Below are 25,796 nucleotides of genomic sequence, written 5' to 3' on the forward strand. Positions count from 1 at the left end.
ATGTTACCAAGACGGAGGGTTTAAGTTATAAGGAGGGGCTGAAATAAGCTGCCAGAGGAAGTGGTAGAGGTGAAAATTATATAATTCAGAAGACATTTGGACAGGTACATGAATCAGAAAGGTTTAAAGAGATATAGGCCAAACACTAACAATGAGACTAGTTCAGTTTAGGAAACCTGGTTGGCTGGGCTAAAGGGTCTGTTGCCATGCTGGGGTATGAAGGGATGCCCCTTTAGAAATAAGATGAGGAAAGCCACAAAAGATGGAGTCTCCAGCCATACAGCCAGATCCTGTGCAGACCAATTAGCGGAAGTATTCTCAGACAGCTTTAAAATCTCCATTGTACAATCTGAAGTCCCCACCTGTTTCAAGGAGGCGACGATCATCCTGGTGCCAAAAAAAAAAATCATGAAGTGTGCCTCAATGATTGTTGCCCAGTGGCTCGGACCTTCGTAATTCTGAAGAGCTTTGAGAGGTTCATCATGGCTCACATCAACTCCAGCCCACCAAACTGCCTTGACCTTTGGCAATTCACCTACCAACACAACAGGCTAACAGCAGATGCCATCTTCCTGGCCCTAAACTCATCTTTGGAACATGTGGACAGCAAGGATACCTACATTAGGCTCCAACTCATGAATTACAATTCCACCTTCAACACCATAATTCCAAACAAACTCATCACAAAACTCAGACCCAGGTCTTGGCCATCCCTTTTATAACTGGATCCTGGACTTCCAGATCCAGAGACTGCAAACAGTAATAGGCAACAACACCTCCTCCAACATAATCTTCAACACCACGGTCCTGCAACACTGCATACTCAGCCCCTATGATACTCCTCATCCATTCATGACTTTGTGGACAAATTTCACCCTAAATCCCACTTACGCGTTTGCTGATGACACCACCATTGTTGTTCGGATCTCAAACAATGGTGGTGTCAAACAACGGACGAGACAGAATACAGGAACGAGACTGAGTGCCTAGTGGCATGGTGTGAAGTCAATCTCTCCATCAATGTCAGCAAAATGAAGGAGCTGGTTATTGACTCCCGGAAGCAGATTGGAGGGCATGTCTCTGTTACATCAACAATGCTGGGTGCAGACAGTCAGAAGCGTCAAATTCATGGGTGTGATGATCACCAATCTGTCCTGGTCCACCTATGTTGATGCGATGGTCAAGCAATCTCAACAACATCTCAATTCTCAGGAGGCTAAGGAAATTCACTAAGTGCACAATGGTTCTTACCAATTTTTACATATGCACCACAGAAAGCATCCTATTTGGATACATCACAGCGTGGTATGGCAACTGCTCTTCCTAAAACCGCAAGAAACTACAGAGAGTCTGAACACAGCCCAGTCCATCACACAAATGAGCCTTCCATCCATTGACTCCATCTATACTTCCTGCTGCCTCAGGAATCATAATCAAAAGACCCGACCTATCCTTGTTTTACTCTCTACCACCCTCTTATATCAGGCAGAAGATATAAAAGTTCGAATACATTTATTAGAGTCAGAGATGGACAGCGTGGAAACAGACCCTTCGGTCCAACTCGTTAATGCCGACCAGATATCCCAACACAATCTGGTCCCACCTAGCAGCATCTGGCCCATGTCCCTCCAAACCCTTCCTATTCACATACCCATCCAGATGCCTTCTCAATGTTGCAATTGTACTCACCTTCACCACTTCCTCTGGCAGCTCATTCCATACACGTACCATCCTCTGCATGGAAAAAGTTGCTCCTTCAGTCTCTTTTATATCTTTCCCCTCTCACCCCAAATGTATGCCCTCTAGTTCTGGATTCCCCAACCCCAGGGAAAAGACTTTGCCTATTTATCCTATCCATTCCCCTCATAATTTTCTAAACCTCTATACGGTCACCGCTCAGCCTCCGACACTCCAGGGAAAATAGCCCCAGCCTGTTCAGCCTCTCCCAATAGCTCAAATCCTCCAACCCTGTGAATCTTTTCTGAACGCTTTCAAATTTCACAACATCTTTCCGATAGGAAGGAGACCGGAATTGCACGCAATATTCCAACAGTGGCCTAACCAATGCCCTGTACAGCTGCAACATGACCTCCCAACTCCTGTACTCAATACTCTGACCAATAAAGGAAAGTATACCAAATGCCTTCTTCACTATCCTATCTACGTGCGACTCCACTTTCAAGGACCTATGAACCTGCACTCCAAGGTGTCTTTGTTCAGCAACACTCCCGAGGACCTTACCATTAAGTGAATACATCCTGCTAAGATTTGCTTTCCCAAAATACAGCACATCACATTTATCTGAATTAAACTCCATCAGCCACTTCTCAGCCCACTGGCCCATCTGATCCAGATCCTGTTGTAATCTGAGGTAACCTTCTTCGCTGTGCACTACATCTCCAACTTTGGTGTCATCTGCAAATTTACTAACTATACCTTATGCTCACCTCCAAAATCATTTATATAAATGACAAAATGTAGTGGACCCAGCACTAATCCTTGGGGCACTCCACTGGTCACAGGCCTCCAGTCTGAAAAACAGATTCAACAACAGCTTCTTGTCTGCTTCGTCAGACTTCTGAGCTGACCTCTCAAACATCAATTTTGATGTCTCTTTCTGAATCTTCTCTGCAGCTATAACACTATTACCTGTACTCTGTTCTGCTACCCTGATGTACTTCATATATGATCCATTTGTTTAGCACACAAAACAACACCTTCCACTGTATCTCAGCATATGTGACAAAAATAAACCAAAGAGGAATTTCTTCAGCCAGAGGGTGGTGTACCTGTGGAAGTCATTGCCAAAGGAGGCTGTGGAGGCCAAGTCATTTAATGTATTTCAGACAGAGAGGTTCTTGATTCCTAAGGGGTCGAGGGTTACAGGATGAAGGCAGGAGGATGGAGAGAGAAACATAAAAAAGTCATGATCAAACAGCGGAGCAGACTTGACACATCAAATTATTTTATTGTTCTGCGGCCAACTTGTCAGACAGCAACTGGTGATGATTCTCTTCATCTTTACAGCTCATTCCAGCCCACCTTAACTTTGCTAGTCTCCTTTCTGGTTTTGCACCATCATCTCAGTCTCCACTCGATCATTGTTTTTATTTTCTCTGTTCACCCTTTGCCGAGCACACCACTTGTGAAAAACCTGTTGCTTTTTTTAAAAAAACTATTTTCCAGTTCGAATGAAAAGGTCACTGGCCCGAATCTGTCTTCCACTCCTCCCTACCCCCAGCCCCACCCACAGATGTTGCTTGATCTGCTGAGTATTTCCAGCATTCGGAATGTTCGGTTCTCGTACAGGAATAGCCAAGTCAAGAGCTGAGAAATACAAGGAAGTTAGGATCTCAGCGCACAGATGGGCTGAGGTCGGGCAGATGCAGGTTATGTGACGGAAGTGTCATTTCTGACCGAGACAATATGGATCAAAAGTCGAGCATTGGGGTCAAACAGGACATCACCGCAAAGTCTGGTTCTGCATGAGACAACTATTAGAATTGGGGAAGGAATTCCGGGTCAGTAACAGACCCAATTCTCATTTTATCGAATAAATCACAGCTTGTCATTCCATTTTAAAGTAAATACGCTCTTCACGGTTGGTGTGTAAAACAAAAGAACATGAACGGTGATTTGGATTGCAAAGCAATTCGTTCGATTCAAGTTAACTCTTTAGCTTTTATTCAGCCTCCGCCCCGCAAAGTGATGCCCAAAACATCGAGAATCCTCCCAACCCCCTTCCTTTCAAACGGTGTGAAATCAGTGCATTTGGGAGCCGTACTGGCCTTGCACTCTCAACTTTAACAGACACAAAAAAAACAACGCCACCTCAAATGTCAATGATTAAATGAAACACAGCAGGTTCGTCAAGGTTTAATTTTCCGATGATCACCGCTGGTCAAAAAGCAGCAAATTATTGCAATCACAGAAACCCACCGCCCCCCGACCGCGAAGCCACGGGTTCAAATCCGCGCCGTCGCACATGATGGTGCTTTCTTCACCCCCCCCCCCCCCCCCAGCTCGCGAGAATGCCGACACACACCGAAGAAAGGCGTCCATCTACTACTGTGGAGCAGATTTAAAATGTTAATACCTCTGGTAGTAAGTCCAGCACGGCTCACGCAGCGTTATCTCTGATGATAAGATCGTGGCGTTGCACACATTTCTTTTCACGACCGATACAAAAACGAGAGCATGAGACAACCAACGGCCGAAGCTAACTGCCACTCCTTCTCTGGGGTGCGTGTGCGTGTGTGTGTGTGCGGACGGAAATCTGTGTTAGTATCGACACGGTGCTCGAACTAACTGGCACTATCCCCCAGAGAGTGAGGTGTCTGACTGACTCAGCCTCACCGTCTCCCAGTGGGACTGAAGCCACTGTCAATGATGCCAGTTCCCTCCCGTCCTACCAGTCCCACAGGGCCCCTTCCAATTCGCTGCCGACCGCGCTTGCGCGCTCCCTCTGCCTCATCCTTCCACCCTCCCCCATGAGTCCGCCACGATCCGACCAGCTGCCAATCACCGCCGGCGTTGCCGGGCAAACGCTGGCGTCACGCCCTCTCCGCCCACCCATCCGCGTCGTCAGCTCGAGACTGTCTCTTCGGCCCGTCACTTGGGAAAACAAGATTCTGACGCGACTGCGCAAGGGTATTCAAGAGTGGCCCTGAGGAAGGGTCGCTCGAGGCGAAACGTTAACTCTGAATGCTCTTTATAGATGCTGCCAGAACGGCTGAGCTTTTCCAGCAAATTCTGTTGTTGTTTAAGTGTATAGCTGTTTCCTCACGATCTGCAACATTGCTTGAAACATTTGGCGGGTGCAGTTCGGAATTGCTGTATTTATTATAGATTGTGACCCCACTTTTTCACTGATTTTAACTGAGACGCTTTTGTACAAAAGCTATAACAAATATTTTTTTAAAAAAAAACCTTCCCCACACTAAACCCATGCCTTAATTCCAATAATGCCGAAACGTCTGTGAGCCTCTAACTTGAATATACTCATCGAATGAACATCCACAGCTCTCTGAGGTAGGAGACTCTGGGTCAGGCAGCATCGGAGGATCAGGGAAAACAATGGTTAGGGCAAAGCCCTTCATTCTCCTGCTCTTCAAATGCTGGCTGATCTATTGTGCTTTTCCAGCACCACACTTTCGACTCCTCTAACCTCCAGCAGTCCTTACTTTCACCTAGCAGACCCTGGGCCAAGTCCCCTCCATGCATGTGTTTCAGATTCGCATCATTACTAGTTTAGACATGTTTGATAACACTCATTGGTTAGCATTGCTGCCTCAGAGCACCAGGGACCCGGGTTCAATTCCAGTCCTGGGTGACTGTCTCTGTGGCGTTTGCACATTTTGACTGTGTCTGTGTGGGTTTATTTCAGGTGCTCTGGTTTCCTCCCATAATCCAAAGATGTGCAGTTTAGGTGGCACGATGGCTCAGTGGTGAGCATTGTTGCCTCACAGCACCAGGGACCCAGGTTCAAATGCTGCCTTGGGCGACTGTCTGTGTGGAGTTTGCACATTCTCCCTGTGTCTGCATGGGTTTTCTCCGGGTGCTCTGGTTTCCTCCCACAGTCCAAAGATGTGCAGGTTAGATAGATTGGCTATGCTAAAATGCCCAGAGTGTAAGGTGCATTAGTAAGGGGTAAATGTTGGGTGGGAGAATGGGTTAGGTCGGGTTGCTCTTCGAAGAGTCGGTATGGACTTGTTGGGCCGAAGGGTATCTAATCGATCTAAGGTAAATGTAAAATTGCCCATGGTGTTCAGGGATGTGTAGGTTAGGTGCATTACTCGGGGGAATGGTAGAGTAGTAGGGTAGGGGAATGGGATGGCATGGTTACTCTTCGGTGGGTCAGTGTGGACTTGTTGAGCCGAAGGGCCCATTTCCACACTAGGGATTCCATGATTTTATTCCTTTCATCAAAATATGGCAATTTTAGAGTCATAGAGATGTACAGCATGGAAACAGACCCTTCGGTCCAACCTGTCCATGCCGACCAGATATCCCAACCCAATCTAGTCCCACCTGCCAGCACCCGGCCCATATCCCTCCAAACCCTTCCTATTCATATACCCATCCAAATGCCTTCTAAATGTTGCAATTGTACCAGGCTCCACCACATCCTCTGGCAGCTCATTCCATACACGTACCACCCTCTGCTTGAAAAAGTTGAGAATAATGTTAGAAGTAATGAAGAAAGTGCAGAAAGATACAGAGTTGTGATGCAATTATGAGTTCCTTTGTTGACCTTCTTGGAAAGTTCCTCGATAGGATGGCTTCCTTCAAAAAAAAGGGAAGGAACTGCAGATGCTGGAAATCAAACAAAAACAGAAATTGCTGGAAAATCTCAGGGGGTGCTGAAGAGGCACGGGAAAGTCTCAGTAGGTCTGGCAGCACTTGTGGACAGAAATCAGAGTTAATATTTTCAGTTCAGTGACTCTGCTTCAGAACCTGCTGAGATTTTCCAGCAATTTCTGACTTTCTTCCAACCTAGTTTTGTTAACCCAGAGGTGACAACTTTGGTCAACGGAACAGAGGTGAGAATTTCATGAATAGTGGGAGATTGAAAATTACTGATGTGCAAAAAACAGCGGTGTCCTTGTTCTTAAGTCTTTGAAGGCTAACAAGACGCTGCAAGCTTCGATCATAATGGGATTTGAGTACAGGAGCAAGGAAGTATTGCTTCAATTGTATATAATATGAGTGAGATTACATTTCAAGTCCTCTTGCCTGAGAAAGATATTCTTGTTGTTGAGGTAACGTAGCAGACATTCCCCAGACTGATTCCTGGATGGTGGCAATGTTCTATGAGAAGATGGACAGGTTGGACTGAAGGATCTGTTTCCATGCTGTACATCTCTATGACTCTATAATTCAGAAGATCTGCAACATCGGCTGTTATTGATACTTTCAAAGTTCTGAAAAGTATAGGCAAAGTAGATGCAGAAAGTTTGTGGGGTTAAGAACCAGAGGAATATTCGAAAAGCAAAAGGCAAGCAATTTAAGGCTGAGGTGAAGAGGATTTTTTTTCACTCAGTGAATCCTCGGAATTGCCTCGCCCTGGGGCTCTGGAAGCTCAGTCATTAAGTAAGTTCAAGACAGATTGGTAGATTTGTCATTACTCATGGCATTAAGGGACAAGGGGAAAACAACATTAAAGTTGGTGATTAGTCATGATTAGATTAGATTACATTACAGTGTGGAAACAGGCCCTTGGGCCCAACAAGTCCACACCAACCCGCCAAAACGTAACCCACCCATACCCCTACATTTACCCCTTACCTAACACTACGGGCAATTTAGCATGGCCAATTCACCTGACCTGCACATCTTTGGACTGTGGGAGGAAACTGGAGCACCCGGAGGAAACCCACGCAGACACAGGGAGAACATGCAAACTCCACACAGTCAGTCGCCTGAGGCAGGAATTGAACCCAGGTCTCCGGCGCAGTGAGGCAGCAGTGCTAACCACTGTGCCACCTTGCCGCCCATGATCTTGTATAACATAACAGACTTGAGGTCCTAAATGGTCTACTGCTCTGATGTATTTAAATCCAGGTAATTATTAAGTGAGAGAATAAGGTTTGATCACTTTCTAAAATCTTGTGAAGTTCATATTTAGCACTTAACTTACCCAATGTAGTTTATTTCAACATTAGTGATAAACAAGGTCCTTGTTTAGGTCATGTGCAGGGTAATTAGTTAGGTGATGAGTTGAAACTGGTTCCCGAGCCTGCAGTGCTGACTCATTTCACTGGAAACTGAGGTGATATAAATGCAAGAGGTTTTGCACAAGTATGAAGTTAGTTGCACAAAGTTAATTGTTCGAGATTGTGCAATGAAACCAGATGCTTTATCTCATGAATTTACTCATTTGAGGAAATTCATTTCTATGAAGGAGGAGGTGCTATTCTGACCTTTTACAAACAGCAATGTTCCAAGAGAGGGAATGGAGACAGACTGAGGACTTGAAAACCAGGTGTGAAGATGGGTAATTGATTAGTCCTACATAGTTTTCCCTGTGTAAATTTGGGCAGGAGTTTTTACTCTTATTGGAAAGGTACATTAATTACATTAAGTTTATAATGTCAATAGTTAAACCTCAAACAGAACTCAAAATAGTCATCCAAAATGAAACCTAATTCATGAAAGCCAAACAAGGTAAAGATGACCAGGCACATGACTTATTGCAGCTGTAGCATGTGGGAGCTGGTGACCAAAGCTGATCACCTTTGTGATTTTGGCAAATACATCTGCAACAAGTGTGTAAACTTGGGGAACATTTGATACAGTGGGGAAAGGTTGGTGTTACTTTGTTATTTTGTTCCAGGATGCAGTCACACCTGAGGTTAAGTATTTCTGATTTGGTTTGTGGTCAGGGATAGGAGGTTATGCTGCAAATGAAGCAGTATGGTGATCCAAAGTGGAGGAGTCTCAGCTCTTGAATTTGTTCCACAGAGTCATTAGATTCCTAGAGATGTACGAAATGGAAACAGACCCTTCGGTCCAACCCGTCCATGCCGACCAGATATCCCAACCCGATCTAGTCCCACCTGCCAGCACCCAGCCCATATCCCTCCAAACCCTTCCTATTCAAATACCCATCCAAATGCCTCTTAAATGTTGCAATTATACCAGCCTCCACCACATCCTCTGGCAGCTCACTCCATACACGTACCACCCTCTGCGTGAAAAAGTTGCCCCTTAGGTCTCTTTTATATCTTTCCCCTCTCACCCCAAATGTATACCCTCTAGTTGTGGACTCCCCAACCCCAGGGAAAAGACTTTGCCTATTTATCCTATCCATGCCCCTCGTAATTTTGTAAACCTCTATAAGATCACCCCTCAGCCTCCAACACTCCAGGGAAAACAGCCCCAGCCTGTTCAGCCTCTTCCTGTAGCTCAAATCCTCCAACCCTGGCAACATCCTGGTAAATCTATTCTGAACCGTTTCAAGTTTCACAACATCTTTCCGATAGGAAGGAGACCAGAATTGCACGCAATATTCCAACCGTCGCATAACCAATGTCCTGTATAGCTGCACCACGACCTCCCAACACGTGTACTCAATACTCTGACCAATAAAGGAAAGCAGACCAAACGCCGCCTTCACTATCCTATCTACCTGCGACTCCACTTTCAAGGAGCTATGAACCTGCACTCCAAGGTCTCTTTGTTCAGCAACACTCCCTAGGAACTTACCGTTAAGTGTATAAGTCCTGCTAAGATTTGCTTTCCCAAAATGCAGCATCTCGCATTTATCTGAATTAAACTCCATCTGCCACTTCTCAGCCCATTGGCCCATCTGGTCCAGATTCTGTTGTAATCTGAGGTAACCCTCTTTGCCACTACACCTCCAATTTTGGTGTCATCTGCAAACTTACTAACTGTACCTCTTATGCTCGCATCCAAATCATCTATGTAAATGACAAAAAGTAGAGGGCCCAGCACAGATCCTTGTGGCACTCCACTGGTCACAGGCCTCCAGTCTGAAAAACAACCCTCCACCACCACCCTCTGTCTTCTACCTTTGAGCCAGTTCTGTATCCAAATGGCTAGTTCTCCCTGTACGCCATGAGATCTAACCTTGCTAATCAGTCTCCCATGGGGAACCTTGTTGAACACATTACTGAAGTCCATATAGATCACATCTACTGCTCTGCCTTCCTCAATCTTCTTTGTTATTTCTTCAAAAAACTCAATCAAGTTTGTGAGACATGATATTCCACCCACAAAGCCATGTTGACTATCCCTAATCAGTCCTTGCCTTTCCAAATACATGTATATCCTGTTCCTCAGGATTCCCTCCAACAACTTGCCCACCCTGGTCAGGCTCACTGGTCTATAGTTCCCTGGCTTGTCTTTACCGCCCTTCTTAAACAGTGGCACCACATTTGCGAACCTCCAGTCTTCCGGCACCTCACCTGTGACTATCGATGATACAAATATCTCAGCAAGAGGCCCTGCAATCACTTCTCTAGCTTCCCACAGAGTTCTCGGGTACACCTGATCAGCTCCGGGGGATTTATCCACCTTTAACCATTACTTCCTCTGTAATCTGGACATTTTGCAAGATGTCACTATCTATTTCCCTACAGTCTATATCTTCCATATCCTTTTCCACACTAAATACTGATGCAAAATATTCATTTAGTATCTCCCCCATTTTTTTGTGGCTCCACACAAAAGCCGCCTTGCTGATCTTTGAGGGGCCCTATTCTCTTCCTAGTTACCCTTTTGTCCTTAATATATTTGTAAAAATCCTTTGGATTCTCCTTAATTCTATTTGCCAAAGCTATCTCATGTCCCCGTTTTGCCCTCCTGATTTCCCTCTTAAGTATACTCCTACTCTCTTTATACTCTAAGGATTCACTCGATCTGTCCTGTCTACACCTGACATATGCTTCCTTCTTTTTCTTAACCAAACCCTCAATTTCTTTAGTCATCCAGCATTCCCTATACCTACCAGCCTTCCCTTTCACCCTGACAGGAATATACTTTCTCTGGATTTTTGTTATCTCATTTCTGAAGGCTTCCCATTTTCCAGCCGTCCCTTTACCTGCGAACATCTGCCTCCAATCAGCTTTCAAAAGTTCTTGCCTAATACCGTCAAATTTAAGATTTTTGCAGCTTGTGTGAACAAATGGAGCCATCCAAGTGAGACAGTAAAGAAGAATATATTTGGAAGAGAGGACAGTCTATTATGTTCTCAAAATCAGACCTCCCAGACAACACCATTGCTATTCCTGAGATCTTCCTGCTCCAGCTACAGAATAGAACAAGCAGAGTGGGCAATACAGTGGATTACCATTGAAAATGGGTTGCCCTGGGAGACCTGAACATTGATTCCAGACTAAATGAAATCTAATTGAGTCAGATCAAACATTGGAAAGCAAACCTCTTACTGATTATCACAGGAAGGCATGCCAGGCACAGCACAAGGCAAATCTGAAAACGCATTCTCAATTCAGTGAAACTAGAAAACAAGACTACTTGTGTGTGAAATAGGATAAGCAGCTTGGTATAGAATGGCCATCGACAGCATTTATCTTGCAGCATTTGCTTAGCAATAACCGGCTCAATGACAATCAGTTTGAATTCCACCAGGATCACTCAATTCCTGACCTAATTACAGCATCACAGCTGGGCCTGCATGGGCCAACCTGACCTCCCAGCCATTGCCCATTTTAATCCCATTCTTTTTCTGATATGACCATCCTTGGCCTCCTCCATTGCCATAGCAAATCAGACTGCAAATTAAAGGAACAACGCTTCATCTTCCGCTTGTCAGATTACAGCCTGGGGATTCAACATTGAGTTCTCCAATTTCAAATAATCTCCCTTCCCATCCCCAACTCTCTTTCCAGCCCTTCCCTCTCCCTTCAATACCTCCGACCAACCCTTCCTTCCAGCTACCAACTGGATTCATTCCTCCCATCGACCAACCAGGTCATACTCTCTACCTGTGTTCACCTGTCACTACTTCACCACTCAGCCCTTCTCCCCACCCAAAACTGCCTCCCCCCTCCCCCCACACTCTTTATCTGCACCTCCATTACACCCACCCTCAGTCCTGAAGAAAGGTTACACCAAAATGTTGTCTTCTCCACCTCCTAGTGCTGCCTGGCTTGCTGTGTTCTTCCAGCCTCCTACTTGTCTACCTATTGAGGAGTCCTTGTCAATCTGCTGGTTAGAGTATTATCTGACACAAAGAAAGATGGTTGTAGTGGTTGGCGATTAGTCGTTTCTTCTCCAGAATATCTTAGCAAGAGTTCTTTGGGGTAGTGTTCTTGGCCGAACCCCTTCAGTTTTGGGAGAAAGTGAGGACTGCAGATGCTGGAGATCAGAGTTGAGAGTTTGGTGCTGGAAAAGCACAGTCAGTCAGGCAGCATCCAAGGAGCAGGAGAATCGGGCAAGAACCCTTCATCAGGAATCCTTCAGTTTTGGTCCAGCTTTGGGCTGATAAGTGGCAAGTTCACCCAACACCTGTATCAGGCAATGACTATCTGACAAGAGAAAATGTACCTATCACCCCTTGACATCAATGTCATTACCATCACCAAAACTTCCACTATCAACATCCTATGACTCTGTGAATTGAGCAGAAACTGAAGCGGACTAGTCATATAAACACAGTGGCCACACTAGGAGGTCAGAGGGGAGGAATCCTACAGGAAGGAACTCACTTCCTGACTCCCCAAAATCTGTTCACAATCTACAAGGCACAAGTCAGGAGTGTGACTCCCTACTTGCTAAGGTGAATGAAGTTCCAAAAACACCCACAAAACCTAACACCAAATCCAAGATAAAGCAGACCTGCTGAGCTTTTCCAGCAACTTCTGTTTTTGTGTTGTATTTGATTGACACCATGTCCACAAATATTTACTGCCTGACCACTGACACACAGTAGTAATGTTGTTTCCCTATCTACAAGATGCATTATGGAAATTCATGATAGCTCCTTAGACAAAATTTTCCAAATTCCTGACAACTGCCAGCTAAGAGGAGAAGAACGGCAAACACATGGGAACACCACCATCTGCAAGTTCCCCTCCAAGCCAGTCACCATCCAGACTTATAAATATATTGCTGTTTCTTCACTGTCGGTGGTTCAAAATACAGGAATTCTCCCCCTAACAGCATAATGGATATGCCTCCACCAAATGGACTGCACTGGTTAAAGAAGGCAGCACACTACCACCTTTTCAAGATATTGATATTGATGCCTGAGTTCAAGTGATTTTTGTTGTCAAGGAAGTAGACTGAATTGGGGGATAGGAAAAAAAGTGAAGTTTAAGCTGCAATCAGACCAACCTCAATCTTACTGAATGATAGATCAGGCCTGATGGGCTTTAAATGACTCTTCATACACATTTCCTATGAACTGATGTATTTGCCAGTTTGGAAAATCAGCAAATCATGAGCTCTGCATTGCTGAACAATTAATAGCAGATGCTGAAAATCTGAAATAAAAACAGAATTTTCAACCTTCGACCAGAAGTGCCATGTGGATAATTCCTCTCAACCTCCTCCATTGGCCCCCAGCATTACTGGTATCAGTCTTCTGCCAACTCGATTCACTCCACGTGATATCAAAAACCAATTGGAGACACTGGATATTGCAAGGACTACGGATCCTAACAACATTCCAGCAATACTACTAAAGGCTTGTGCTCCAGTTCTTGCCAATTCCCTGACCAAGCTATTCTAGTACAGTTACAATACTGGCACCCGACAATGTGGAAAATTGTCTAGGTATGTGCTGTACATAAAAAGGATAAATATAATATGACCAGTTACTGCCCCATCAGTCTACTGTTGATCATCAGTAAAGTGATGGAAGGTGTCAACAGTACTATCTTGCAGCACCTGCACAGCAATAATCTGCTCAGTGACACCCATTTTGGGTTCCATCAGGACCACTCAGCTCCTAACCTCATTACAGCCTTGGTTCAAAAATGGACAAAAAATGCTGAATTCCAGAAGTGACAACCATTGACATCAAAGCTGCATTCGACCAAGTGTGGCATCACAGAGCCCAGCAAAACTGGAATCAATGGGTATCAGGTGGCAAACTCTCCATTGGTTGGAGTCATCGAGGCTACCTAGATTACACCCTTCCCAATTCCTCCACCTCCGCCGCATCTGCTCCCAGGAGGACCAATTCCACTACCGAACAACTCAAATGGCCTCCTTCTTCAAAGACCGCAATTTCCCCTCCGACGTGGTTGACAAAGCTCTCCACCGCATCTCCTCCACTTCCCACACCTTCGCCCTTGAACCCCGCCCCCCCAATCACCACCAGGACAGAACCCCACTGATCCTCACCTTCCTGATCCTCACCTTCTACCCCACCAACCTCCGGATACATCGTATCATCCTCTGTCATTTCTGCCACCTCCAGACAGACCCCACCACCAGGGATATATTTCCCTGTCCACCCCTATCAGCATTCAGGAGCGACCACTCCCTCCACACCTCCCATGTCCACACCCCCCACCAACCCAACCTCCACTCCCGGCACCTTCCCCTGCAACCGCAAGAAGTGCAAAACTTGCGCCCACACCTCCCCCCTCACCTCCCTCCAAGGCCCCAATGGATCCTTCTATATCCGTTGCAAATTCACCTGCACCTCCACGCACATCATTTACTGTATCCGCTGCACCCAATGTGGTCTCCTCTACATTGGGGAGACAGGCCGCCTACTTGCGGAACGTTTCAGGTAACACCTCTGGGACACCCGCACCAACCAACCCAACCGCCCCATTGCTGAACACTTTAACCCCCCCTCCCACTCCACCAATGACATGCAGTTCCTTGGCCTCCTCTATCGCCAGACCCTGGCGACACAACGCCTGGAGGAAGAGCGCCTCATCTTCCGCCTAGGAACCCTCCAACCACACGGGATGAATGTAGGTTTCTCCAGCTTCCTCATTTCCCCTCCCCCCCACCTTATCTCAGTCCCAACCCTCAGATTCAGCACCGCCCTCTTGACCTGCAATCTTCTTCCCGACCTCTCCGCCCCCACCCCCTCTCCGGCCTTTCACCCTCACCCTCACCTCCTTCCATCTATCGTATTCCCAGCGCCTCTCCCCCAAATTCCCTCCCGCCTACCTTTTATCTCAGCCCGCCTAGCACACCAGCCTCATTCCTGAAGAAGGGCTTATGCCCGAAATGTCCTGCTCCTCGGATGCTGCCTGGCCTGCTGTATTTTTCCAGCACCACATTTTCAACATTGGTTGGAGTCATACCTGGTACATAAGAAGATGGTCGTGGCTGTTGGAGATCAGTCATCTCAGTTCCAGGACATCTCTGCAGGAGTTCCTTAGGATAGTGTCCTCGACCAACCATCTTCAGCTGCTTTATCAATGATCTTCCCTCCATCATAAAGTCAGAAGTAGGGATGTTCACCGATGATTGTGCACTGTTCAACACCATTCGTGACTCTTCAGATACTAAAGCAGTCCATGTCCAAATACAACAAGATCTGGACAATATCAAGACTTGCGCTGACAAGTGGCAAGTAGCATTCATTCTATACAAATGCCAGGCAATGACCATCACCAATAAGAGACAATCTAACTACTGTCCCTTGACATTCAATGGAATTACCATCACTGAATCCCCCACTATTAACATCCTGGGAGTTATCATTGACCAGAAAATCAACTGGGCTCACCGCATAAACATAATGGCTACAAAAGTGGGTCAGAGATTTGGAATACTGTAGCAAGTAACTCACCTTCTGATTGCTCAAAGCCTGTCTACCATCTATAAGGCATAAGTAAGGAGTGTGGTGGAATACTCTCCAGTTACGTGGACAGATGCAGCTCAAATAACAGTCAAGAAGATTGACACCATCCAGACAAAGCAGTCCGCTTGATTGGCTCTACATCCACAAGTATCCACTCCCTCCATCACTGACATTCAGTAGCAGCAGTGTGTACTATCTACACATTGCACTGTAGAAATTCACCAAAGATCTTCAGATAGCTCCTTCCAAACCCATGACCAATTTCATTTGGAAGGACAAGAGCAGTAGATACATGGAAAAACCACCATTTGAAAATTCCCCTTCAAACCACTCAACATCCTGACTTGGAAATATATAACCACTCCTTCACTGGCTTAAAATCTTGAAATTCACTCCCTTGGGGCATGTGGGTCAACTTACAACAGATAGACTACAGCGGTTCAAGAAGGCAGCTTATCACCAACTTCTCAAGGGCAACTAGGAATGGGCAATAAATACTGACTAGCTAGTAACACCAACATCCCACAAATGAATTAAAAAAAGATCTGGAAGCATCTGCAGAGAGGGAACAAAATGAAGACTTCAGGTCCATCATGCTTCTGTTTCTGTTATGCCAAAATGGTGGTAAGCTCAATGCACATTATTGTCGGAACTAAAGGGAACTTAATCCTTTTCTGGACTATAGCTGGACAATATTCGTCATTCGTATTCATCACTCATATTCATCAATGCAAATTTACTGGAATAAGAGAAGCTAATATTTCTGAAAACACCATCATAAATTTAAATTTGGAGCTAGTTGTTGCACCAGAAAGGTCTGCATTAATTCCAAGAGTGATTGGATATTAACAGCAGTGCTATATGCTCTCCACTGAGAAATGCAAAATTTACAGATCCATAAAAGAGCAAAAAAGGGAAATTCATAGTATGCGTCTGTGTGGGATTTTGCAATATCTTCACCTATTCATGTTTATCCTCGTATTTCTCAGTTTGCCATTTGATTTATCTATTCTGCAGATCAGCTTTAGCCCTGTGCACTTAATTTTACCTAATCATCTACTTTTCATATTCACTTAATTGTTTTCTCTCTGTTGAGTTGTTTTTCCATTTATATTTCACAATTTTTATTCCCCGAATCTTTTAATTTTTGTGCAGCCATAGCAATGCAGAACTGGAGCAGAGAGGTGAGGAATGAAGCCAACACCAAGGTTCAACTGCAAAGATGAGGGATACCAAGAACATATTTCGCAAGGTCGTCACATATTTTCTTGGTTCAATGCTTTCTGTACAACAGCAACTGGAACATTGTGGATAAACAGTGGATACATAGTTGAAAAGCTGATATAATTCAAGACCACAAGGGCAGATAAACTGCTCTTCACTGGAACAATCATGTTACCCATATTATTATTCTTGAAATATGATATCAATTATGTCAGTTGTGATCGAGCTACGCAAGATTTCTTGACAAAAGCCATGAAGACGACTCTGGAAAGCAACCATCTTCCAGACAAGAGATCAGCATTTCTGGAATCTGGTTATGGAGAGGAGAATTGCATAGAATCACAAGGTTCTTAGAATGACAAAGCTAAACAATTTGACAAAGAAATGTGTCCTGAAGAAAGAGGTCATCAGAAAGTCTTTGTATAGGACATATAATCTCAAATGAAGATTGGCAAAATCTCATTCCTTCCTAAAACTTCACTAACCATCTCACAGTAATGAGATCCATCTTGTCTTTGTTGACAATCTTGCAGCATATAAAGTTATTGGACGGACACCCAGAACTTTTCAGAAGTAAACACAAGTGAAACAATCCAGAAACAGATACCAGCACAGATTCTGGAGCCACAGATCTGCCAGAATATCAGATGACTGACCCTGATGCCTTGGCCCAAGACACACAATTCAAAATAATCATGATGTAATTTCTCCACTGTGGCAGTCATCAACTGCCAAGAAGTTAACTCGAGATGTGGAATAGGATTGGAACCTCAGTTGTTCAACATAGTTCCATAGACAACAGGAACAACAGGGGAACTTCTGCAAAGGATATCAATAGCTGCAATATTATTCCTTTTACTCAGACATCGTGAACCTGGGATTGAAGGATATGAGGGTCATGCCAAAACATTTTAGCTAATGCTGTTAGATCCTCCACCTAGACAAAGAAACGCTCATACACTTCCTTAGTCGGTCAGCCATCTTCCAATGTTATGCTCTCAAATAATAAATCATGGGTGTGAGATGCAGTGGTATTGACTTCCACCAACAATCTTTGGGCATTTTGTTGCTCAGAAACTGAGAACTCTTGTGAGACAAGAAAAAAATGGATAAATGAATGGATAAATCAACAGGGATTCCCTTTATTCCAAACAGGACAGAAACAAATGGCAACATGTGTGAAAGGGACAGAGCTTAGCTGGAGGAACACAAATCATCAAAATGTTCTCTCCTGATCAGAAAATCCCAAAGCAGTGGACAAAATCGTTACCTTGCGGTGACAACAAAGAAAATGTATTCTAGTCAAAGCTTACATACATACATTGGCATACACAACAAAAAACTAATTTAACTAAAATCTTCAGACAAGATGAATTAGAATTAAGTTTATTGTCATGTGTACTCAAGTACAGGAGCAGAGTGAAAAGTGTCCAAAATCACCTTAGGAACAAAGGCACTTAAGATACAAAATCTTTGGTACAATGTAGAAAAATAAGGAAATAAGTTAAATATTATAGTCCTTCTTGGTATAAAATAGAAAAAAACAAATTTCAGTCCTTCTTTTGCCATGGACCTGAAGATGCCCCAGGCTGCCCCCCCCCCCCCCCCCCATGAGAGCACATACTCCTCCCTACGCTAAACTCAATCTCTCCCCGACACTGGGAATGCACCCCTCCATAATGCTATCTCACTACTGACTGCGAGAGTGCAGTCTGGCTCGCCAGAACTCCCATTCAGGCCCACCAGCTACCTCGCCACAGATCGCCAGAATTCCTAATCTGGTACAACACTGAGCCCCTGAGCCACTTCCGTGCTCCATACTTTTGTCAGCATTTATTACTCATCCCTAATTGTCCAGAGGGTATTTAAAAATCAACCACTTAGCTGCAGATCTGGAGTTACATATAGATCAGACCAGGTAAGGACATTAGTTTCTCTCCCCACAGGACATTAGTAAATCACATAGTTTTTTCCCAACAATCAGCAACAGTTTCATAGTCATTACGAGGCTCTTGATGAGAGATTTTTATTGAACTTAAATTCCACCATCTGCTATGGTGGGATTTGAACTAAAGCTCGCAAAACTAATTCAGTACATCACTGAATTAGTAGTCAAGCATTAATACCACTAGGCCATCACTTATCCTTGAATCTGTTGTTATGGTTGGGCACTATGGAGTGGGGGATACATTACTTCTCCCTGAGATTATATTTCAGTTTCATTCACTAACTTTTTAAAATTGTTTTTTTAAGATACAGTGCCTAGAGTCAGCAGATTTTGTCATTCTTTATTGACTCATTTGCTTCATTTCATGTACAAGCATTCCCATTCAAATAATATTCTGTTCTTTTATTCTTCCTTTCAAAATAAACAACTTCACATTTCCCCACATTATACGAATTTTTTGCCCATTTACTGAACCTATCGATATTTCACTGTAAACAACTTGTATCCTTCTCATAACTGCCTTTCTATACTTTTTTTGAGTCGTCTACAAATTTGGCTCCAGTACATTCACTGCCTTCCTCCAAGTCAGATGTACAGCACAGAAACAGACTCTTCAGTCCAACTCGTCCATGACAACCAAATATCCTACCATATCGCTCTCAACCCTTCCTATTCATATACCCATCCAGATGCCTTTTAAATGCTACAAATGTACCAGCCTCCTTCACTTCCTCTGGCAACTCATTGCATACATGCACCACTCTCTGCATGAAAATGTTGTTCATTCGGTCCTTTTTATATCTTGCCCCTCTCACCCTAAACCAGCATGGTGGCTCAGTGGTTAGCACTGCTGCCTTTCAGCGCCAGGGACCCAGATTTGATTCGGATCTCGGGCAACTGCCCATGTGGAGTTTGCATGTTCTCCTGTGTCTGCATGGGTTTCATCACACAGTCTGAAGATGTGCAGGCCAGGTGAATTGGCCTAAGTTGTCCATAGTGATAGGTGCATTAGTAGGGGAATGGGTCTGGTGGGTTACTTTTTGGAGGGTTGGTGTGGACTTGTTGGGCCAAAGAGCCTGTTTTTGTCCTGGAGGGAATCTAATCTAATCTAAACCCTCCATTTCTAGACTCCCCGACCCCAGGGAAAAGACTTTGTCTATTTATCCTATCCATGTCTCTCATGATTTTATAAACCTCTATAAGGTCACCCCACAGCCCCCGGTGCTCCAGGAAAAACAGTCCCAGTCTATTCAGCCTCTCCCCATACTCAAATCCTCCAACCCTGGCAATATCTTTGGAAATCTTTTCCGAACCCTTTCTAGTTTCACAACATCTTTCCAATAGGAAGGAGACAAGAATTGCATGTCATATTCCAACAATGGCCTAACCAACATCCTATAAAGCTGCAACATGACCTCCCAGCTCCTATACACAATGCTCTGACCAATAAAGGAAAGCATACCAAATGCCTTCTTCACTATCCGATCACTACCTGTGACTCCACTTTCAAGGAACTGTGAACCTGTACTCTAAGGTCTCTTTATTCAGTAACACTCCCCGGGACCTTCCCTGATTTGCCTTTCCAAAATGCATTTATCTAAGTTAAACTCCATCTGCCACTCCTCAGCCCATTGGCCCATCTGATCAAGATCCCATTGTCCACGGAGGTATCTTTGTTCACTGTCCACTATTTTGGTGTCATCTGCAAACTTACTAACTATACTTCCTGGGTTCACATCCAAATAATTTTTAGAAATGACAAAAAGCAGTGGACCCAGCACCAATCCTTACGGCACATCACTGGTCACAGGCCTCCATTCTGAAAAGCAACCTTCCACCACCACCCTCTGTCTTCTACCTTTGAGCCTTATCTGTATCCAAATGGCTAGTTCTCCCTGTGTTACATGAGATCTCACATGGCTAACCAGTCTACCATGAGGAACCTTGTCAAACACCTCACTGAAATCCATACAGATCACATCCACCATTCTGCCCTCATCAATCCTCTTAGTTATGTCTTCAAAACCTCAATCAAGTTCATGAGACATGATTTCCTAAGCACAAAGCCATGTTGACTATCTTGATCAGTGCTTGCCATTCCAAATACATATAAATCCAATTCCTCAGGATTCCCCCAACATTGATGTCAGGCTCAATGATCTATAGTTCTCTGACTTTTCCTGACCAACTTTCTTAAATAGTGGCACCACATTGGCCAACCTCCAGTCTTCCAGCATCTCATCTGTAGCTATCGATGATACAAGTATCTCAGCAAAGGGTCCAGCAATCACTTCCCTAACTTCCCACAGAGCTCTCGTGTACACCTGATCAGGTCCTGGGGATTTATCCATCTTTATGTATTTTAAGACATCCAGCACCTCCTCCTCTGTAATATGGACATTTTTCAAGATGTCACCATCTATTTCCCTATATTCTATATCTTCCATGTCTCTCCACAATAAGCACTGATGCAAAATACTCATTTAGTATCTCCCCCATCTCCTATGGTTCCACACATCGGCTGCCTTGCTGATCTTTGAAGGGCCCTACTCTCTCCCTTTTGCCCTTAATGTCTTTGTAGAATCCCTTTGGATTCTCCTTAACCCTATTTGCCAAAGCTATCTCATGTCCACCTTATGCCGTCCTGTTTTCCCTCTGACGTATACTCCTATTGGTCTTTATACTCTTTTGATTTACTCAGTCTCTGCTGTCTATACCTGACATATGCTTCCTTCTTTTTCTTAAACAAAATCTCAGTTTCCCTTGTCATCCAGCATTCCCTACACATACTGGCTTTGCCTTTCACCCTAACAGAAATACACTCTCTCTGGACTCTCGTTATCTCATTTTTGAAGACTTCCCATTTTCAAGCCATCACTTTACCTGTGAACATCTGCCCCCAATCAGCTTTTGAAAGTTCTTGCCTGATACCATCAAAATTGGCCTTCCTCCAATTAAGAACTTCAACTTTTAGATCTGGTCTATCCTTTTTATCACTATTTTAAAATAAACAGAATTATGGTCACTGGCCCCAAAGTGCTCCTCAACTGACATCTCAGACACCTGCCTTGCCTTATTTCCCAAGAGCAGGTCAAGTTTTGCACCTTCTTTAGTAGGTACATCCACATACTGAATCAGAAAAATTTCTTGTACACACTGAATAAATTCCTCTCCATCTAAACCCTAAACACGATGGCAGTCCCAGTCGATGTTTGGAAAGTTAAAATCACCTCCCATAACCACCCTATTATTCTTACGGATAATTGAGATTTCCTAATGAATTTGTGTCTCAATTTTCTACTGACTAGTGGGCGGTCTCTTATGCAATGTAATAATAAGATGATCATCCCTTTATTAGTTCTCAGTCCCACCCAAATAACTTCCCTGAATGTATTCCCAGGAAAATCCTGCCTAAGTACAGCCATAATGTTATCTGTCATCAAGAATGCCACTCCCCGTCCTCTCTCGCACCCCTATTCTTCCTGCAGCATTTTGTATCCTGAAACCTTAAGCTGCCAGTCCTGTCCATCCCTGAGCCATGTCTGTGTAATTGCTATGAGATCCCAGTCCCATGTTCCTAACCATGTCCTGAGTTCAGCTGCCTTCCCTGTTAAGCCTCTTGCATTGAAATAAATGCAGTTTAATTTATCAGTCCTACCTTGTTCTCTGCTTTGTTTCTGCCTACACTGACTGTTTGACCTGCTCCTTTTCCCAACTGTACCAGTCTCCAATTGGTCTTTTTCCTCACTATTTATCTGGGTTCCATCACGTCCCCCCTGCCCCAACCCACCTTACTAGTTTAAATCCTCACAAGCAACTCACAATTCTGATTTCTCGCTGTCAGCTGCACAAGTATCTGTCTGTGCCTCCGACTAGAGAGTCCCCTATCACAATCGATCGTTTGGAACCTGACATGCCCCTCATTATATTACAGCCAGCCAAAGAACTGAAACTGGGCTGTTCGTGCTACATTCCCCTGACAGTCCATCACCTACAATATTTTCCAAAAGAACACACTTGTTTGAGGTGTGGATAGCCACAGGAGGCTCCTGCACTACCAGCCTCCCTGTCCTAACTTTCCTCGAGGTAATCCATCGACCTAACTGTATGTGCAGTTTTTCTCCCTTCCTATAATTGCCATCCATCACACCCCTTCACTCCTGTAAATTCCTTATTACCTCTGTCACTCCAACCAATCCATGCAAGCTGATAGGATTTGCAACCAAAGACACATCCTGCAGACATAATCATCAAGAATGTGGAAACTCTTCCTAATCTCCAACATGTGACAGGAAGAGCAAATCACTCTAATGAAGGCCATCTTTGCTCCTTAACAATCTACAGACCCAGAAGATAGCACAGTCATATTGCTCTAAAAAACAATGCTCCAGGCCTAAGCTAGTAACTATGTTTTCTATCTTAAAAATTTAATCAAGAGACAGATCTTAATAAAACATATCAAAAAAGAACCCACTGTATTGGAAATTCCAGCAAGTTACACTTAAAAACTATGCACTTAGCTTCTTCCGTGCTGTCAGCTTCCCACATAGGTTCCTCCAAGGTCCGCTGTGAATTTCACTGTTTTTAATTTTTCCTCAACACATTCTGATATCCAAAGATGCTTGAACTCAAACAGCAAAGGCAGTAACTGGGAAGATTCACTGATGTGTCAGACAGTAGTGTTGGTTTCTTTCTCTAAACATGTGGTCTCTGACTTTGTGTTCCACCTTTTCATTAATATTATTTGTAAACATTTGAGTTCCAGCACTGATCCCTGTGGAACCCCACTGGTCACCGGTCACCAACCTGGAACAAAGAAACCCTCATCCACATTCACTGTTTCCTGTCGATCAGCCAATTCTCTGTGCATGCTAGTATATTTCCTCCAACACCGTGGGCTCTAATGATTAACCTTTTGTGAGGTACCTTGTCAAATGCCTTTTGGAAGTCCAAATACAACACATCCATTGGTTCTCCTCTATCCACTGTGGTGAGAATGCCACATAAACTTGAATAAAGTATTTGTGCACAATGTCCCTTTCATGAAGCTATGCTGACTCTGCTTAATTAGATTATGATTTCCAAATATTCTGCAATTACTTCCGTAATAATTGATTCTAATACTTTCCAACAATAGATGTCAGGCTAATTGGCCGATAATTATTCACTTTTTACCTCCCTCATTTTTTGAATAGGAGTGTCACATTAATAGTTTTCCTATCTTATGCTACTCTTCAGAACCCGGTGACTTTAGCAAAATTACTACCAATGCATCCACTATTAGATTAGATTCCCTACAGTGTGGAAACATGCCCTTTGGCCCAACAAGTCCACACCAACCCTCCAAAGAGTAACCCACCCCCCTCTGACTAATGCAGCTAACACTATGGGCAATTTAGCATGGCCAATTCACCTGACTTGCACGTCTTCGGACTGTGGGAGGAAACCGGAGCACCCGGAGGAAACCAACACAGACACGGGGAGAATGTGCAAATTCCACACAGTCACCCAAGGATGGAACCAAACCTGGGATCCTGGTGCTGTGAGGTAGCAGTGCTAAACACTAAGCCACCATGCCACCCCAATCTATCTTTGTAGCAACCTGCTTTAGGTACTCAGGATGCAGTGGACGTATCTTCCTTTAGCCCCATTAGTTTTCTATTATTACATCTTTCATGATAGGTATGGTATTTAATTCCTTCCCCGCACTATTTCGTATTAATGGGATGATTGAAGTATCTTCCACTGTTAAGATTGATGCAAAATTTCTGTTTACCTCCTTGGCCATTTCCTTGTTCCCCAAAATCGTCTCTCCAGATTCATTTTCTTGGGGGCAGATGTGCACTTTAATCTCTCTTTTATATAAAGAAGATCTTATTATATTCCTTGCTAGTTTGTCTTTGTAGTTTATTTCCTGTGTCTTTACTATCTTTTTAATCCTCTTTTCCTGGATTCTGAATTTATCTGTCTTCAGGGATGTCACTCACTTTGTCCTCCTCATGTTTTTTTCTTTTCAATTTAATATTCTCCTTAACTTCCTTGGTTAGCCATGATTGGCTTATCGCTCTTTTAGAATCTTTCCTCCCGACTGTGATGTATTTTTGCTGGGAGTCATGAATTACCTCCTTAAAATGTCACCATTGCTTGGTTGCTGTCTGTCCCGCTGATCTAACTACCCAGTTCACTTTAGCCATTTGATACTTTGTTACCATCACTGAATCCCCCACTGTCAACAATTGCCATTCACCTCAATTGGTCTTACCACATAAACACAATAGCTACAAAAGCAGCTCAGAGACTGGGAATACTGTGGCAAGTGACTCACCCCCTCATTCCTGATATGTAGCACGGTGGCACAGCTTTGCTGAGGTTCCAGGTTCAATTGAACCTAGGTTCAATTCCAGGGTTGTGCAACAGTTTGTATGGTGTTTGCATGTTCTCCCCATGACTGCGTGGGTTTCCTTTGGGTGCTCTGGTTTCCTCCCACAGGCCAAACATGTGCAGATGAGGAGGATTGACCGTGCTAAATTGCCCCATGGTATCCAGGAATGTGTAGCCTAGATGGACTAGCCATGGGAAATGTGGGGTTACAAAGCCTTTAAGCGTGTTCTGTTATTGAATTTCCCAACACTTTTATAGTTCTTTGGTACAAGATGAGATTTACACATTCTGTCCCTTCGTATTATTTCCTGGCAACAAAAACCCCTATCACTAACTTCTCCATTAACTTTGATTTTGTAATCATCCATGCAATTGACCCCCCCCCCGTATTTAGTTTAAGCCCTGCTATGCAATTTTCCAGGTCTCTGGTCGCAGCATGATTCAGACAAATGGAACAGCTCCCTCCCTCACCAGTACTGATGCTAATGTCCATGAATTCGAACCCATTTCTCCTTCATGAATCCTTGAGCCACACATTTACCTCTTTTTTTTTGCATTTTAATAGATATTTTTATTAGAAATTTAACATTTTTACAAGTTTACAAAAATAAACAAAACTCTCAGATATAAACATTGATATACAATTAGCTCAAATATGCAATAGCCAAAATTTGACAGAAAAAAAACAAAACAACAAAAAAAAACCGAAAAGAAAAAAAAAACAAACAAAACTCAACTATCTACTAATCTAACCTACAACTAACCAGGGTGTATATTTAAGTCTCTTACATGCTCGGGATGTGTTAGCATCAGATATAATAAAACCCGTATTCGTGCGGGATTCCTCCCCCGAGGGGCCGCGGACCAGCCAGGTTCGTAATCTCAATTAAATAAAAGCCCTTGTTAGGATAGCCGAAATATCTGTATTTATGTAATTCAAAAAGGACTGCCATATTTTATAAAATAATTCGGTCTTTCGGTGCA

The 25,796-nt window shown here is 43.9% G+C and overlaps 1 protein-coding gene across 11 annotated transcripts in view; it reads right to left on the reverse strand.

Moving 5' to 3' along the window:
* Positions 1-25,796, reverse strand: part of mpp7a (MAGUK p55 scaffold protein 7a) — a 493,705-nt gene that overhangs the window by 429,911 nt on the left and 37,998 nt on the right. For 4 of the 11 annotated variants that reach the window (XM_087987466.1, XM_043690508.2, XM_087987464.1 and 1 more), the window contains exon 1: positions 4,097-4,415. The exons of 3 other annotated variants lie outside the window; for them this stretch is intronic. The gene's annotated coding sequence lies outside the window, so the exon portion shown is untranslated. Of the gene's footprint in view, positions 1-4,096; positions 4,417-25,796 lie in introns of those variants that run through there. 4 more of the 11 variants (XM_087987468.1, XM_087987467.1, XM_087987471.1 and 1 more) reach the window with 2 other exon arrangements.

The sequence above is a fragment of the Chiloscyllium plagiosum genome, unplaced genomic scaffold (genome assembly GCF_037043375.1).
Source record: "Chiloscyllium plagiosum isolate Xiang-an unplaced genomic scaffold, Cpla_swu_hap1 HiC_scaffold_5, whole genome shotgun sequence".
NCBI classification, from domain to species: domain Eukaryota; kingdom Metazoa; phylum Chordata; class Chondrichthyes; order Orectolobiformes; family Hemiscylliidae; genus Chiloscyllium; species Chiloscyllium plagiosum.